Source organism: Orcinus orca, chromosome 16 (assembly GCF_937001465.1).
Source record: "Orcinus orca chromosome 16, mOrcOrc1.1, whole genome shotgun sequence".
Lineage (NCBI taxonomy): Eukaryota > Metazoa > Chordata > Mammalia > Artiodactyla > Delphinidae > Orcinus > Orcinus orca.
In genome coordinates, this window is record NC_064574.1 from 74881477 (window position 1) to 74899210 (window position 17734).

General features: G+C 42.7%; 1 non-coding gene across 1 annotated transcript; it reads left to right on the forward strand.

The window, feature by feature from the left end:
• The first annotated feature begins 11137 nt into the window (after positions 1-11137).
• Positions 11138-11243, forward strand: LOC125961558 (U6 spliceosomal RNA). The gene has a single exon (XR_007472435.1). It is a non-coding gene; the product is annotated as a U6 spliceosomal RNA (small nuclear RNA).
• The last annotated feature ends 6491 nt before the right edge of the window (positions 11244-17734 follow it).

Genomic DNA, 17734 nt, shown 5'->3' on the forward strand with positions numbered 1-17734 from the left:
TTTTTTTACGGTATGCGGGCCTCTCACTGTTGTGGCCTCTCCCATTGCGGAGCACAGGCTCCGGACGCGCAGGCTCAGTGGCCATGGCTCACGGGCCCAGCCGCTCCACGGCATGTGGGATCTTCCCAGACCGGGGCACGAACCCGCGTCTCCTGCATCAGCAGGCGTGCTCTCAACCACTGCGCCACCAGGGAAGCCCCACTGTATGTCTTTTGATTGGAGAATTTAATCCATATATCCTTAAAGCAATTAATGGTAGGTAAGGACTTACTATTGCCATTTTGTTAGTTGTTTTCTGAATGTTTTGTAGTTCTTTTGTTCCTTTCTTCCTCTCTAGCCATCTTCGTGATTTGATTATTTCTTTGTAGTGGTGTGTTTTGATTTCTTTCTCTTTATCTTTGTGTATCTGCTAGAGATATTTTTCTTTGTGGTTACCATGAGGCATACATAAAATAACGTAATAGGCTATAATAGTCTATTTTAATCTGATAACTTGAATCATGTACAAAACTCTACACTTTTCTCCCCCCCCATTTGTATTATTGATGTCACAACTTAGGTCTTTTTATATTGTATATCCATGAACAAATTATTGAATATATATCTTTAATATTTTCAAATTTTAACTTTTATACTAGAGTTATAAGTGATTTACACACCACCAATACCGTGTTAGAGTATTCTGAACTTGGCTATATGCTTACCTTTACCAGTGAGTTTTATATTTTCATACACTTTCATGTTATTAATTAATACCCCTTTGTTTCAACTGGAAGAAATCCCTTTAATATTTTTGTAAGGCAGGTCTGGTGATAATGAACTCCCTCAGCTTTTGATCATCTGAGAAAGTCTTTATCTCTCCTTCATTTCTGAAGGATAGCTTTTCTGGGAGTAATATTCCTGGTTGGCAATTTTGTCTTTTAGGACTTGAATCTATGATCCCACTCTCTCCTGGCAGCAAGGTTTCTGCTGATAAATTTGTTGGTAGACTTACAGGGTTCCCTTGTATGTGACAAGTCACTTTTCTCCTGATGCTTTCAAAATTCTCTTTGTCCTTGACTTTTGGTACTTTTTAATCATAATATGGCTTGGTGTAATCTTCTTTGCATTGATCCTGTTTCGGGGGTTTTGACCTTCATGAACCTGGATGTCCATATTCCTCCCAAGATTTAGGGTTTTCAGCCATTATTTCTTTAAATCAATTTTCTGCCCCTTTATCGTTCTCTTCTCCTTCTCAGAATCCCATAATGCTTAAACTGATTTACTTTATGATTCTCATAAATCCTGCAGGCTTTCTTCAATTTTTAAATTCTTTTTTTTTTTCTTCTCTGACTAGATAACTTCAAATGAGCTGTCTTCAAGTTCACTTATATTTTCTTCTTCTTTCTTCACACATTCTTTCTTCTGTGCTCTTGAAGCTCAATTGCATTTTTTTTCCATTTCATTCATTGTATTCTTCAGTTCCATACTTTGGTTATTTTTATAATTTTTATCACTTTGAGGAAGTTCTCATTTTGTTTATGTATTGTTTTCCTGATTTTGTTGACTCATCTCTGTTTTCTTGCTGTTCTCAGAACTTCCTTAAGACAATTATCTTGAATTCCTTGTTAGGCAGTTCATAGATCTATATTTCTTTGGGGTCAGTTACCAGAGCTTTATTAGTTTGCTTTGGTGGTGTCATGTTTGCCTGATTTTTTCATGATCCATGTAACCTTACATTGATGTCTGTGCATTTGAAGAAGAAAACACCTCTTTACAGACTGGTTTTAGCAGGTAAGGCTTTTTCCTACTGAGACTGCTTCTGAGATCATAGTTGAGTGGGACTGGAGCTTCATCCTGTAGCTGATGCTGGGTCCATGGGTGGATACATGGCTGGCAAGCCTGTTCCCAGTGGCACAGATGAGTGTGGCTCCTGTCAGGTCCCTGAATGTGCCCTCCCCCCAAGTCCCTAGGTCCACTCCTGGGCAGGCAGAACTGAGTCTGAGACTTCAGTACAGCAGTGCTAGAGCTGGCCACGGGGATACTTCAGAGTCCAGAGTCAGGACTCAGGTCAGTGGGCCTGATACCAGGGGTACAGACTGGCATTGTTGGGTCCCAGGGCAGGCAGGGCTGACTCTGGACCATGCTGGAGTTGGAGCCTGATTCAGAGTCTTCAGTTGGAACCAAGGCCAACAAGCCTCTTACCAGGGGCATGGGTGGGTGGCAGTTGGGACTGGTTGCAGGACAATGGCCGAGAGAAGCTAGAGCTGAGTCCACAAGGGAATGGGACCCCTTTCAGTCTGTAGCTGTGACCACATTCAACAATCCTTCCACAAGGACATGGACATGCCTTCTCAAAGTAGGTCTCTTTGATCTTGGGCTTCACTAGGTTTTTGCAACCTTCCATCTGGTTCTCAAAGCTCCCACAAAGGCACTTTTGTCCATGAATGGCTGCCAGATTGTTATTTGTGTGTGTGGTTATGAGCTGGGGACATCCTCCCGTGCCATTTTGTTGATATCACTCCCCTCTCTTAGCATCATATTTTTGAGGTTCATTCACAAAATATTAGTACTTTGTTCGTTTTTATGGTGAATGGATTACTTTTTAATGACTGCGTATTAGTTCATCCTGTGAGTGCAACATAATTTAATTAACCACCTTCCTTCATGGATGGTTAAACGTGTATATTTTGCTAATATATTTAATGATTCATTGAAAAATTTTTGTGCACATGTAATAATTTTGTAGGTTTTTGAGGCCAGTTTTTGTTAATCGTATGTGCTACTTATTTAATTAATAAGCAACCAGTTTAATTAACTTTTTGTTAACCAAACTGACTCATATTCAGCTGACTATTTCAGCCAAATTGCTGAACTGGGAGCCCCATGTAGACACAAAGAAAACATCCTGGAAAGGGAAAAGTTATCAGGAGAAAGGGAAATGAATCCAGTAGAGATTCTAATATGCCTTTCTTCCTACCCATGAGGGAAAGCACTTATATATTCCCAAACATAATTACCTTCCTGGTGTTTAATGAATACAACTTTAATTCATGCTCTACAACTTAAATCTGCTAGAATCCAACACACGGGGGAAGTTTCCTTGCACTTGCTGCTCTGGTATATAAAAGTAAAGCTTTATATGTCTTGAGTTTATTGACTTGGTTGTTTACTTGGGGAGGTCCAGTGAGGTATCTTTTGAAGTGATTACCTAAAGTGTCTCAATATGTTAAGCAAATCTAAAAAGAAGCCCCAGAGAAGGACCCTAGCTGGTAGAACCAGAGAAGTTCTGGGACCAGAACAGACCAATGGTTTTCAGTCTTTGGTAGATATAAGGGGCACCTGGGGAGATTATTAAAAATACAGATGCCCACTTCAATTCACTGAGTCTGAATCTATGGCAAGATAGCGAATCTAAGTATCTATATATTTTTAAACACGTTAGCAAATAATTCTGATGTACACCGAGTACACCAAATGTACTTGAAGACATTAGACCCAACCATTGGAGAACTACATATTACTTAGTTCCTGCAGCAAAAGAGCCTTTCCTGAATTCTTTTAGCTTTTGTCTGTAAAGCTTTTGATTTCCCTGTCAAATCTTGCTGAGTATTCTTGGTTGTAGGTTTTTCCCTTTCATCTCTTTAAACATATCGTGCCACTCCCTTCTGGCCCGTAGGGTTTCTGCTGAGAAATCAACGGATAGTCTTATGGGGATTCCCTTGTATGTTATTTGTTGCTTCCCCTTGTTGCTTTTAATACTTTCTCTTTGCCTTTAATTTTTGTCAGTTTGATTACTATGTGTCTCAGCGCGTTCCTCCTTGGGTTAATTCTCTATGGGACTCTCTGCACTTCCTGGACTTGGGTGACTGTTTCCATTCCCATGTTGGAGAATTTTTCAGCTATTATCTCTTCAACTATTTTCTCAGGCCTTTTCTCTCCCTCTTCTCCTTCTGGGACCCCTATAATGAGAATGTTGGTGTGTTTGACGTTGTCCTAGAGGTCTCTCAAGCTACCCTCATTTCTTTTCATTCTTTTTTCTTTATTCTGTTCCGTGGCAGTGATTTCTGCCACTCTGGTTTCCAGCTCACTGATTTGTAAAAGAGTCTTTCTTAAATGGCCCCTCTGCTCACACTGAGGAATTCTGTAAGAAGCTACTGCACAAATCTGCTTCTGCATTACTGCAGACATGATGCTAAAGCTGTTGCTTTGTCTCTTCTATGATGCTCCACGTGAAAGAAAAATTTTAGACCCACTGACCAGAAAATTTTCGTTTAGCCTGAAGAATTAATATAATTCAAGGGAAAGGAATCAAAACAGTGATATTTGTAATAAATTATATTTCTGATTTATTTTGGTGGACAGGAAACTCTCCCCAATTTTAATAGTTACTTTTGCCTTATTGAACCATATATAACTCTTGGGTTTCTACCAGACATGTCTCTTTATTATGTCTATATTTTCCTACGCTATAATTTAAAATTTCAACTCTTATTTATCATATTATTTATATTCTTGTAAGCTACCTCAGAGCCTCTGTAGAATGAAACATGGTGTGGGAGTGTAAGAGTTACATGTAAATTTGTTTATTTATCTATTAAAATTTCTCAGATGTTGACTGTTTTGTGCAATCAACAGCGTCATGGTGTCTCTTTATTCCTCAATCCCTTTAGCATCCTCACCAAAGAAAAGTGCTAAGGACGTTATTAAATGGAAGGACGGAGCCACTGATTAAAAGCTGCATGGGGGAGGCTGTGATTAAAATGAATGATTTTGAGAGCTTCACAACGAAACAAATCTGGGTACAGTTGGCCCTTGAACAGCACGGGTTGGAACTGCACAGGTCCACTTATACATGGATTTTTTTCTATAAATACATTGGAAATTTGCAAACATTTGGAAAAGCTCATGATGAACTATGTAGCCTAGAAATATTAAAAAAAAAAGAAAAAGGTATGTCATGAATGCGTAAAATATATATGGACACGTATATAGCATACAAAATGTGTGTTAATTGACCATTTGTCAGTAAGACTTCCAGTCAGCAAGAGGCTACTAGTAGTTAAGTTTGGGGGAGTCAAAAATAATATGCAGATTTTTGACTGCACAGGGGGTCGGCTCCCCAACCCCTGCATTGTTCAAATGTCAACTGTTTTTCCTCTAAGCGTCCTTCCCCCTCCCCATCTTTGCCTCCACCTCTGGGGTCTGATGAGCCTGGCTGGCTCAAGGGATCACAGCATCCCTTCCTTCCTCTGCCAGTTTGCTGAGTCCCAGTCTCTGGGGTACCGAAAGGTCTCCAGACCTTGGCCAGTACCTGACAATTCTTGCAGAAGCAGCAGGCCAGAACATGTGGATAGAACTGGATAAATCTCCAGTCCTGGGAAAAGAGCCCCTCGTTTACATGCTGGTGACTGTGGCTTCTTCAAAAGAAGGAGTGTCATCTTCAAAAGGCAAGGATGAGATGGCTTTAGTGGAGGAAGAGATTTGTCCTGCCCCACACCCCTTTAATCCGCTCTGGCGGAATTGGCTCCCGTAGTGGGCATGTCTGAAACGGGCTCACATCTCAAGACTTTCAGCTAAGACCCTAGAGAAGTGATTACTAAGCCCACAGCCGTGTAGACTGCTAATGGCCTTGGCACACTGCACAGATCGCAGGACGTGCACGGAACCCGGATGTGCACAGAAGTCTCGCAGAGGCTCCTCTGGCTGATCTCTAAATTGAGTCCCCTGAAACACATCATGCTCGTACAGAAGCTCAGAATAATGGGATAGCTATCATTTCTGTTTCCTGACCCAGCAACGGGGCTTGTGTTTTGCATTTGGTTCTGTGCATATTTACTTTCAGAAATGAATCAACAATTCAACACTCTTTGCTTCCTATTGGTGTCTCACCAGCCGTAGCAACACTTTCTCTCATTTTGATGAGTAATTTTCTTTTCCTAGGGAAGCAAGTGGGAGCAGGTGTGTTAGGTGGTCTGCAGTGGCTACCCCAGCAAGCTGTGAACAGGAAGAACAGGAAGGCCACCACTCTAAAGAGACATAAGGAACTCACGTGGGTCACTTCGGGGTTTATGTAGCAACTGTGTGTTGATTTATTGCCATGAGGGAAATATTCTCTGCACTGCCAAATAAGGCACACGAGGCTCAAAGGCCAAGCCTAGAGCACCAGCATGCAATAGATCAGGATCCCTTTTACATGCCAGAGTTTGCATCCTGCTGTGTTCTTTGGTACCCAGCTTGCGGCAGTGATGAGTTGACTGGCCAGGGAAAAGACTAAGCATGGGAAAGACGTAGGTGGGATGGGCACATTCCAGACCCCAGGGAGCCCATCTACCTCAGGCCCAGTCTTCTCTGAAATGCAGAAGTTATCATGTTTTCCCCTCCACACTCTTTCTGTTCAACTAGTTTTACCAGATACATATAAAGAGGTAGAATTTTTAAATAATCTGTATTTTTAAAAAATTCAGTAATGTGTTTGTTTTTGCCTGTAAATGATTTGACTTCATAGCACATAAAATAAATGGGAAATCTCAGCATCATTCTCATGTTAGAAGCTGCTATCCAAAAATCTCTCCTTTGGTACCCGCAATTTTTTCCCCTTCCTCTCTCATTTGGGGAAGATGAAAGCTGCAAAGCCGTTTATCTCCCCTAAATTAGCCATGTGACAACTCTGAGCTATTAATAACTACTCCCCACAACATTAATGTTTGTGTCCGAGAGGGGTCGAGCGGTAAGCACCACGGAGGGAGAGTGGCCAAGATAAATGCGAGCGACACAGCAGAAAGGCAGCCGAGTCAGCACAGACCGAGTGGGGAGAGGAGCTCAGATGTGACTGCCATACACCCCAGCCTCCGCCAGCTTGTGGGTACAAGAGGTCACCGATGCCCTCCTCCTGCGGGCCACGGCACTGAACCCGCCCCCCAGCTTGGCTGTAAGCGGAGTCCTCACGGCTGGTGGTAGCCGCCACATGCTCCTGGCGCTGTTGGCGCTGCTGCTGCTGCCCTTGACCGTGCCCCTTCCTACCTCTGCTGACCACTGCCCAGGAGCTAGCTTGTCAGGGCCACGGCCACTCCTGCCACTCAGGACCTAGGAAGCATTGTCACTCTGTCCCAAGTCTTGAGCACGGTACTGGCTTTTGCTTGATTTTCCCACCACACAGCAAATGTCCGTATTTCTCAGCTGGGTATTTGGGGTCTAAGCGGAATCTTCAGTTGCTGCAAACCCTTGCATTTCTTCGCACCTTCCCAGAGGCTTTTTCTTTATGTCACTGTAGCAGGACCTGAGTGTGAAGCCCTACGACATCCTTGTGAGTGACCAGAGCTAAGATTAAATATGTAGAGAGAGAGGAACACATCCCCTCTGGCCTTGACCCACATCCTGGCACCCTCGCTACCTAAATCACTTAATGTCTTATTGTCTCAGCTTCCCCACCTATGAAATGTGAATTACAGGGAGTTCCCTGGCGGTCCAGTGGTTAGGACTCAGCGCTTTCACTGCTGGGGCCCGGGTTCGATCTCCGAAGTTAAGATCCCGCAAGGCACGCAGCATGGCCAAAAAAAATGTGAATTACAATCTATATGTCTTCAAAAGATTGTTGTGGCATTAAGTGAAGGGACTCTATGGTCCTTGGTGAGCCATGAAAGTTGGTTATTACAACAACAATGACAATGATGTGTGACTTCAAGTTTTCTGGAAAAATGGAAATCTTTCCAAAATGTCTGGATTTGAGGATATCCCTGCAGAAGGAGAAGCAAGAAAAGATTCAACTCCAGGGAGAGCATCTCTCTAAGGAGAAGCAGGACCTCCTAACAAAGACTGAGTAACCCAAGATGCCCCCAGGGGCTCCCATGTCCCTGTTAGGCAAGACGTAGCCCCCGGAATCGTCTCCTCAGCCTTCTGAGATGCTCGGGATAAAGACATGAACAGTGGCCTTCTGGGTTGAAATAGAAAATACTTGAAATGTCAGACTGGGCTGATCAGAGAAGCAGTGATGGAAACACATGCTGTTTCCTTAATGGCCGGTGGTTTGTAAAGGATAGCATCCGCATACACCGATCATAAAACATCATGCAACCGCAGAGAGCGGCATTCAATTTGCAAGGCCAGAGTGGCCACTGAGACAGTGGAGGGCTCGCTTTAGGAGTTAATAAAGTCCTAATGGCCAAGAGTTCCTTAATTTCCTTCAGTAGTTGAGACACTTTCTCTCTGAGGAAATCTGCAAAGCCATTTAAATCCACCCCCTCATTTCCATTCCTAGTGATGATTGTCCTTCTTTCTGGCTGCCTAGCTTCTGAGCCCTCTTGATATAGCCCACCTTCAACTGGGAAGCTGAAAGTCCAAGACACTCACTTTCCCAGCCTCCCTTGAAGCTTGGCATGGACCCCCCACCTGGTTCAGCAGACCACATGCCCCTGCCTGGACTCCAAGTCGGAAGTTAGAAATGTCAAGAAGCAGGGGATACCTGGGGTCATTTTGCAGCTGGTGTGGCAGCTGCATTTTGAATCCTGATTCCTGAGTCATAGGGTCAATTCTCATGCAGTCCCCAGTGGAGGGGTAGGAAAAGAATCTCACAGTGGCAGCCCTGTCTCCATGGAGCCACGCTGCAGTGCAACCTTGAACATCATTCCTGTTTACATGCCCTCTGGGTGTGGTTCTCAGGCCTTATTGGGCTTCTGGGAGTCCTCACTGTATCATTGATGCTCCTCTTCTTGTTGGCATATACTTCTTTTTCTTCACCTGGCTAACTCCTGCTCACTCTTTTTATGTTTTATTTTTTTTAACATCTTTATTGGAGTACAATTGCTTTACAATGGTGTGTTAGTTGCTGCTGTATAACAAAGTGACTCAGCTATACATATACACATATCCCCATATCCCCTCCCGCTTGCACCTCCCTCCCACCCTCCCTATCCCACCCCTCTAGGTGGTCACAAAATACCGAGCTGGTCTCCCTGTGCTATGCGGCTGCTTCCCACTAGCTAGCTATTTTACATTTGGTAGTGTGTGTATGTCCATGCCACTCTCTCTCTTTGTCCCAACTTACCCTTCTCCCTCCCCGTGTCCTCAAGTCCATTCTCTAAGTCTGCGTCTTTATTCCTGTCCTGCCCCTAGGTTCTTCAGAACCTGTTTTTTTTTTTAGATTCCATATATATATGTGTTAGCATACGGTATTTGTTTATCTCTTTCTGACTTACTTCACTCTGTATGACAGACTCTAGGTCCATCCACCTCACTGCCAATAACAATTTCATTTCTTTATATGGCTGAGTAATATTCCAATGTATATATGTGCCACATCATCTTTCTCCATTCATCTGTCGAAGGACACGTAGGTTGCTTCCATGTCCTGGCTATTGTAAATAGAGCTGCAAAGAACATTCTGGTACATGACTCTTTTTGAATTATGGTTTTCTCAGGGTATATGCCCAGTAGTGGGATTGCTGGGTCGTATGGTAATTCTATTTTTAGTTTTTTAAGGAACCTCCATACTGTTTTCCATAGTGGCTGTATCAATTTACATTCCCACCAACAGTGCAAGAGTGTTCCCTTTTCTCCACACCCTCTCCAACATTTATTGTTTCTAGATTTTTTGATGATGGCCATTCTGACCAGTGTGAGGTGATACCTCATTGTAGTTTTGATTTGCATTCCTCTAATGATTAGTGATGTTGAGCATCCTTTCATGTGTTTGTTGGCAGTCTGTATGTCTTCTTTGGAGAAATGTCTATTTAGGTCTTCTGCCCATTTTTGGATTGGGCTGTTTGTTTTTTTGATATTGAGCTGCATGAGCTGCTTGTATATTTTGGAGATTAATCCTTTGTCAGTTGCTTCATTTGCAAATATTTTCTCCCATTCTGAAGGTTGTCTTTTGGTCTTGTTTATGGTTTCCTTTGCTGTGCAAAAGCTTTTAAGTTTCATTAGGTCCCATTTGTTTATTTTTGTTTTTATTTCCATTTCTCTAGGAGGTGGGTCAAAAAGGACCTTGCTGTGATTTATGTCACAGAGTGTTCTGCCTGTGTTTTCCTCTAAGAGTTTTATGGTGTCTGGCCTTACATTTAGGTCTTTAATCCATTTTGAGTTTCTTTTTGTGTATGGTGTTCGGGAGTGTTCTAATTCCATTCTTTTACATGTAGCTGTCCAGTTTTCCCAGCACCACTTATTGAAGAGGCTGTCTTTTCTCTATTGTATATTCTTGCCTCCTTTATCAAAGATAAGGTGACCATATGTGTGTGGGTTTATCTCTGGCTTTTCTACCCTGTTCCACTGATCTATATTTCTGTTTTTGTGCCAGTACCATACTGTCTTGATTACTGTAGCTTTGTGGTATAGTCTGAATCCAGGGAGCCTGATTCCTCTAGCTCCATTTTTCTTTCTCAAGATTGCTTTGCCTATTCAGGGTCTTTTGTGTTTCCATACAAATTGTGAAAATTTTTGTTCTAGTTCTGTGAAAAACGCCATTGATAGTTTGATAGGAATTGCATTGAATTTGTAGATTGCTTTGGGTAGTATAGTCATTTTCACAGTGTTGATTCTTTCATTCCAAGAACATGGTATATCTCTCCATCTGTTGGTATCATCTTGAATTACTTTCATCAGTGTCTTATACTTTTCTGCATACAGGCCTTTTGTCTACTTAGGTAGGTTTATTCCTAGGTATTTTATTCTTTTTGTTGCAGTGGTAAATGGGGAGGTTTTCTTAATTTATCTTTCACAGTTTTCATCATTAGTGTATAGGAATGCAAGAGATTTCTGTGCCTTAATTTTGTATCCTGCTACTTTACCAAATTCATTGATTAGCTCTAGTAGTTTTCTGGTAGCATCTTTAGGATTCTCTATGTATAGTATCATGTCATCTGCAAACAGTGACAATTTTACTTCTGCTTTTCTGATTTGGAATCAAGTCCAGGAAGCGCAGAGAGTCCCATACAGGATAAATCCAAGGAGAAACATGCCAAGACACATATTAACCACACTATCAAAAATTAAATACAAAGAAAAAATATTAAAAGCAGCAAGGGAAAAGGAACAAGTAATGTACAAGGGAATCCTCATAAGGTTAACAGATGGTCTTTCAGCAGAAACTCTGCAAGACAGAAGGGAGTGGCAGGACATATTTAAAGTGATGAAAGGGAGAAATCTACAATCAAGATTACCCAGCATGCTTGCTTCGGCAGCACATATACTAAAATTGGAACAATACAGAGAAGATTAGCATGATCCCTGCACAACGATGACATGCAAATTGTGAAGCGTTCCAAATTTCTTTTTAAAGCAGAAACTAACATACCATTGTAAAGCAATTATACTCCAATAAAGATGTTAAAAAAAAAAAAAAAAGATTACCCAGAAAGGATCTCATTCAGATTGGACGGAGAAATTGAAACCTTTACAGATGAGCAAAAGCTAAGAGAATTCAGCACCAGCAAACCAGCTTTACAACAGGTGCTAAAGGAACTTCTCTAGGTAGGTAACACAAGAGAAGGAAAAGACCTACAATAACAAACCCAAAACAGTTAAGTAAATGGTAATAGGAACATACATATCTATAATTACCTTAAATGTAAATGGATTAAATGCTCCAACCAAAAGACATAGACTGGCTGAATGGGTACAGAAACAAGACCCATATATATGCTGTCTACAAGAGACCCACTTCACACCTAGGGACACATGCAGACTGGAAGTGAGGGGATGGAAAAAGATATTCCATACAAATGGAAATCAAAAGAAACCTGGAGTAGCAATTCTCTTATCAGACGAAATAGACTTTAAAATAAAGACTATTACAAGAGACAAAGAAGGACACTACATAATGATCAAGGGATCAATTCAAGAAGAAGATATAACAATTGTAAATATTTATGCACCCAACATAGGAGCACCTCAATACATAAGGCAAAGACTAACAGCTATAAAAGGGGAAATCAACAGTAACACAGTAATAGTAGGGGACTTTAACACCCCACTTTCACCAATGGACAGATCATCTAAAATGAAAATAAATAAGGAAACACAAGCTTTAAATGATACATTAAACAAGATGGACTTAATTGATATTTATAGGACATTCCATCCAAAAACAACAGAATACACTTTCTTCTGAAGTGCTCATGGAACATTCTCCAGGATAGATCATATCTTGGGGCACAGATCAAGCCTTGGTAAATTTAAGAAAATTGAAATTGTGTCAGGTATCTTTCCCAACAACAACACTATGAGACTAGATATCAATTACAGGAAAAAAAACTGTAAAAAATACAAACACATGGAGGCTAAACAATATGCTACAAAATGACGAAGAGATCACTGAGGAAATCACAAAATACCTAGAAAAAAATGACAATGAAAACACAACAGCCCAAAACCTATGGGATGCAGCAAAAGCAGTTCTAAGAGGGAAGTTTATAGCAATACAATCCTACCTCAAGAAACAAGAAAAATTTCAAATAACAACCTAACCTTACACCTATAGCAATTAGAGAAAGAAGAACAAAAAAACCCCAAAGTTAGCAGAAGGAAAGAAATCATAAACATCAGATAAGAAATAAATGATAAAGAAATGAAGGAAACAGTAGCAAAGATAAATAAAACTAAAAGCTGGTTCTTTGAGAAGATAAACAAAATTGATTAACCATTCGCCAGACTCATCAAAAAAAAGGGAAAAGACTCAAATTAACAGAGTTAGAAATGCAAAAGGAGAAGTAACAACTGACACTGCAGAAATACAAAGGATCATGAGAGATTACTACAAGCAACTACATGCCAATAAAATGGACAACCTGGAAGAAATGGACAAATTCTTAGAAAAGCACAACCTTCTGAGACTGAATCAGGAAGAAATAAAAAATATGAACAGACCAAGCACAAGCACTGAAATTGAAACTGTGATTAAAAATCTTCCAACAAACAAAAGCCCAGGACCAGATGGCTTCACAGGTGAATTCTATCAAACATTTAGAGAAGAGCTAACACCTATCCTTCTCAGACTCTTCCAAAATATAGCAGAGGGAGGAACACTCCCAAGCTCATTCTATGTGGCCACCATCACCCTGATACCAAAACCAGAGAAAGATGTTACAAAAAAAGAAAACTATAGGCCAGTATCACTGATGAATATAGATGCAAAAATCCTCAACAAAATACTAGCAAAGAGAATCCAGCATCACATTAAAAGGATCATACACCATGATCAAGTGGGGTTTATTCCAGGAATGCAAGGATTCTTCAATATACGCAAATCAATCAATGTGATGCACCATATTAACAAACTGAAGGAAAAAAATCATATGATCATCTCAATAAATGCAGAAAAAGCTTTCAGCAAAATTCAACACCTATTTATGGTAAAACCTCTCCAGAAAGTAGGCATGGAGGGAACTTTCCTCAACATAATAAAGGCCATATATGACAAACCCACAGCCAACATTGTTCTTAATGGTGAAAATCTGAAACCATTTCCACTAAGATCAGGAACAAGACAAGGTTGCCCACTCTCACCACTATTATTCAACGTAGTTTTGGAAGGTTTAGCCACAGCAATCAGAGATGAAAAAGAAATAAAAAGAATGCTCATTGTTTTTAGACTGGGCTCAAGCATCACCTCCTCCAAGGAAGCCTTCCTTCAGACATCTCTCCTTCCATCAGACTATTTAGAAAACTTGACATCAGGGGCTATGTCTGATTGATTCTTTCATCACAAGTACCTAGAATAGGTAGATAGTCAATACATACATCTATATTATTTTCCTACAGCCACTGTAACACATTACCACAAATTTGGTAGCTTAGAACGATACAGATTTCTCTCACCAGTTCTGGAGGCCAGAAGTCTGAAATCAATTTCACTGAGCCAAAATCAAGATGTTGGCAGGGCTGCGCTCTCCCTGAAGTCTCTAAGGAAGAATTCGTTCCTTCCTTCTCATTATGTTGGTGGGGGCTGGTGTTCCTTGGCTTGTGGCTGCATCACTCCAATCTTTACCTCTGTGATCACATTCCCTTCTCCTCTTCTATCTGTCATCTCCCTCTTCCTCCCTCTTATAAGGACACTTGTGCTTGCATTTAGGGACCACCGTGTAATCCAGGGTAATCTCCCCATCTCAAGATCCTTAATTTAATGACATCTGAAAAGGCTTTGCTATGTAAGGTAAAATCCACAGATTCTAGGTATTAGCACATGGACCTGTTGGGGGCCATTATTCAGCCTACCTACCTCGTAGGTCACATACTGCATAAATTTCTGTGAAGTAAAGCACTGGCTCCCCTTCCTACGATACTGTCCTTAAAGTTACTCCCTAGGAGTTGTGTTCTCTGTCACTTCTGTATGAAAGTACTTTGGTCCTTTACAAACTGTACCTCCTTGAGCTAAATCCACCTTGAGCAACCTGCTTCGTGTGCAGATCCACCTGGTGGCCAGAAGTCCTCATGAAGTTCATTCAAGCTGTTATGATGGCCCTCTTCCCAGTCCTACTGCTGAATATATGACCTTGAACAAAACTGTTAGATAAGCAGAATCGCTCTGCCCTGATGTCAGGAGACCAGGTGTCCAGCCTCTTCATCTTGTGGGACCAGGGGTGAGAATTCCCCCTCTCCGGGCTTCAGTTTCCCAATTCATACAAACCCTTCCCAATTCAGCCATGCTCGTTCCCCACATCTTCACGACTTTCTCCCTCTTGTCACAAAAGAACACATGCTATGTGATTCCATTAACAGGGCTCAGTTACAGGCAACGCTAGACTATATTGTTTAGGTAGTGAAACTATAAAGCAACTTAGGAAATGATTATCACAGAAGCTAGAATAATGGTTCTGTGTGGTGAGGGGACAGAGGATTTGGGGGGCTGGCAATTTTCTATTTCTTGACCTACATGGTAGGCACCTGGGCATTTGCTTCATAATTCTTTGCCAATTTGCTTTATTTACTTCTGTTTAACGTTTAATTTTGGAAATTTTCAATCATTCTCCAAAGTAGAGACAATAGTATGATAAACCCCAGCTTCAACGATTGTCTGCTTTTTTGTGTCACGTATGCATGCCTCCCAATTTGGGGGAGCATTAGGCACTTTAAAGCCAATTCCAGGCGTTACATCACTTGACCCACAAATGCCTCAGTGTGTACAGATACATCTTATGCATGTTTTATACATGTATAATATATGTATTATACCAACATACATATATGTAATATATTAAATAAATTTGATCACAGTAAAAGTACAAAGGAGGTAATGGAGCTAGCTTGGAAGGCAGAAATCCTATGCAGGGAAAGGGCTGTGTGTGTGTGTGCATGTGTGTGTGTGTGGAGGCCATGTGTCCACAGCAGGATGTCTGCTTCGGGGTGGAGGAGTAGCTATTCCATTGGCTTAGCCGGGGGGGTCATAGTCATGGCTCCCAGTGATGGACCTGGGCATTTATTACTATTTTTGTTTGTTTGTTTTAACCGCACCATGTAGCATGCGGAACTTCCCTAAACAGGGATTGAACCCATACCCCCTGCATTAGAAGCTGCATTGGTTAAGGAGTCTTAACCACTGGACCACCAGGGAAGTCAAGAGCTGGGCATTTAAATGAGCACAGTGACCTCTGGGAACCCTGAAGAGCTGTAAGCCTTGGGATCGCGTGGGATCTTGGTGGGCTGGATAAATCACGCGTGAGCTCCAAGTCCATCTTTTCATTTCTGTCTGCCCAGCACCCAGCAGAGTTGCCCAGAGTAAGAGCTCAATAATTGTTAAATGAATAGATGACTGTGGAAGAGGATGGCTCTGAAGAACCCCGCAGTTTGGAGGAGGCTCAGAGTTTCTCATGGTGTTAAGCACACTGCCTTGCTCTTGGAGAGAGGAGGGATGTGGTGAGCTCCTTCGTGGAAGGGGGGCAACCCCACGCTGCCAGTGGGAAGGAGGCTGTTGGTTATCAACAGAAGTGGGTGGGGACATAGAGGCAAACATCTGTGCCCCTAACATGAGCCCTAATCTGTCCTATTGTTGGAGAAATCTGGAATCCGGTCTAGAGCTGGTATAAGTTGTTAAGGTCCAAGTCCTGTAAAGTAGGGGTAGGAATGGGGATCTGCAGAGACTTCTCAGACTGTGGTCTGCAGCCTAAGTCTAGGTATTGCCAGGCCCCCTTTACACATCTCTTGAGCTCCTGGGCACACCATAAGAGGCTGATGGAAGAGGTCCACATAGGATCTCACAAGTTCCTTTGGTCAAAACTTGCCCATTCTCCAAGTTTACTCAAGTCTTCCTCTTCCGGAAATTCCCAGTGCACAGCAAGCCCTCATCCTCTCCTCCAACTCACAGCGTTTGCCCTGGCTGTTCCCTCTGCTAGGAATGCTTTTCCCTCCGTTTCTCATGTGGTTTGCTGCCTCACGTTCTTTAAGTTCCTGTTTGCGTATCTCCTCACTAGAGAGATCTTCCATGAGCATCCTATGTAAACCAGATAGCAACCCCACCTCTACCCTGGTCCTTCGGTCTCCTGTACTCTGCTTCTGTTTCTTCCTAACCCATATTGTCTGTCTCCCTACCACTTAGAGCTCCCAGAATATAGGCTCTATGGAGGCAGGGAGTCTGTTGTCTTCGGACTTGTGTTCCCAGGGCCTAGAGCAGTACTTGGCACGTAGGCCCACCCCTATTTGTTGAATGACTGACGTCTGGTCTGTGCAGCTCACTTCACACTTCGTTATCTTTCACATCTTGTCTCCCCGGCTGGACTCCTTGAGGGCATGGGTGAAGTCGGTTCTGGTTTCAGTCACCTCTTATTCATCCCATTGGTGACGGAGGGATTCCTGCCCTAGGGCTAGGGAGATGGCCAAACACACAACACTGGGCAGATGAGATCAACAGCCGTTTCTCAATCACGTGTACTCATAGCCTGGGTGGAAGAGGACATTGCACACCATACAAGACCACACGGGGCTGCACTGGGCAGCTGAATGAACAAGGAGGGGCTGTGCAAGGCAGGCGTTGTAGTTTCAAGAGGGTGGGGTGAACCCTGGTTCCCACAGGAAGATGTGATTGGCCTGTTTGAATAATTCCATGAACTGGGGGGAACGGAGACCCACTACTCAGGAAGAGCAGGAACTGTGCCTGGTCAGTTTGGTAAGGAGCGTGGTTCGGCTGGCATATCTTATCCACAGGAGCAGTGTGGAGGGGAACTTGCAATTAGACCATTGGAGGCCCTTCTGCTTTTCCCAGTTGTTGAGGAAGCACAGAATATTGGGCCTCATACCACAGTTTCTCTCCAGTGTATGTGCTTGGACAGCATTCAGTGGCCAGTCTTGGACATCCTGGTGTGTCTCTCTGCTGAGCCCAACTTTGCCGTTTGCTCCTGGTTTGTCCTGGCATCTCAGCCCTGTTATGGTCCAACCAGTTGCAGGCCACTGACTCCTCCTCCTGGAGCCTGGCTCAGCTTATCCATATCCCTGGGCCTTCTTCCTATCCTTGCGGCCCAGTCTTCTGGGTGGGGCGCTCCCTTCTTTTCTCTGATGACTTGTGTTTTCTCTCCGTGTCTGTGGCTGGCCCTGCATGCATCTCTCTCCTTCTCGCCTGCCAGCTGGCGGTGTGACAGCTCCCAGCGTCCTCCCAGAAGGATTGCACTCCTCTTGTGAGCAGCTCCAGAGGGCATGTTTCTGTGCAGCCCGTGGAGAGAGTCCATCTGAAGCTTGAAAGCCGAGGAGCCCAGCGGCATTTCCTGGGTGGATCACTGCGTCTGCGCATGTGTGTCGGCCTAATTGTTTTGACATCCTCGGGAGTCAGACCCTGGAG